We start from the raw sequence: 1,250 nt of genomic DNA on the forward strand, positions 1-1,250 counted from the left end.
AAAATGTGCAATGGAGACCTGGCGTACAGCACTCTTTCCGCCATATCTTCCACGTTTGAAGAGCTTTTTTCGCGCTCAATCCAGCGTTGAAAAGAGGGGATTAAACCACGTCGAGTGTGGTAATCAGCGCCTCGAAACTGTTCCTCTAGGAGAAACCGCACTTTGGCATATGGAGATTGTTGTATTTATTACAGACGAGAAGAAGTAGATCAGTTTCTGTAGGGTATCTGGTGTATTATCGCAAGATGGACTCTGGTTTCAAGTCCAAAGAATGGCTTCGAACTGTATTTTCAGGGAGCTGCTATAGCAGCTTCGCCCGAACAGATGCTGCAGCTGCTAAGCAGACGCAGGAGATGCGCCTGCAAGGAACCCCAAGTCTTCCAAACTTAAGCTTATTACATTCTCTTTTTGAATGTATTTTTTTGTTAAATTGCTGAGTTTCTTCGAGCGAAGCACGGCTTTTTCCTGAACGGATTTCAGCTTGTTACAGAAGAGTCTGGCGAATCGTCAATACATTTTCAGTTTGAATTAACTCGCAATTCTCATGAATGTGCGCCACATCAACCACCTGAACATGTATACTTGATCAAAAAGTTGTTCTAGGGCAGTGTATAACTACGGCCCGTAGCCAGCAATACTGAGAATAGGAAGGGTGAGGGGGGCGGGGGCTAAAGTCCAAAATGGTTTGCGACATCTGTGTAAAATATACCCGACGATAGATCATGTATATTATGCATGTTTAAAAATAAAAGCATTAAAACACCAGGCATTTAATTTTCCCTTCGATCGCACTGTTGGATTGGAACAGTCTGTTGGAATAGGTTTACGAGATGCTGCTTATGGAATCGACAAGGTCATCGATGATTACGATCGGGCACAAGAACTCCTAACCTAGGCTAGGTTACATTTCACAGTTCTGGGCCCAGAAACCGGCCTTTAGCCTAGACGAAGTCCACATCCTTTACATTTTCTCAATACTCGGCCAATTATCCGAGTTTCCTTACACATTACCGGATGTCTTGGTATTGACATGTGAGTCGCACGCTACAGTAAAAGATTGGATACACTCCGTGCGATACTACCTTTCTACCGTCATTTCCAAATTCGAATTCTGTATTTTTCACGCCGTCCGACGGACTCGGCCATGCCTTCTCACAACGTTGTGCTTTTGCTGGTGGCTACGCTGCTTGCAAGTGCCAATGCTCTCTTGGCAACCGAGAAAACCGAGTGTTCAAGTCTGAGGCAACTAC

This window comes from Phytophthora parasitica (assembly GCF_000247585.1).
Source record: "Phytophthora parasitica INRA-310 unplaced genomic scaffold supercont2.8, whole genome shotgun sequence".
Lineage (NCBI taxonomy): Eukaryota > Oomycota > Peronosporomycetes > Peronosporales > Peronosporaceae > Phytophthora > Phytophthora nicotianae.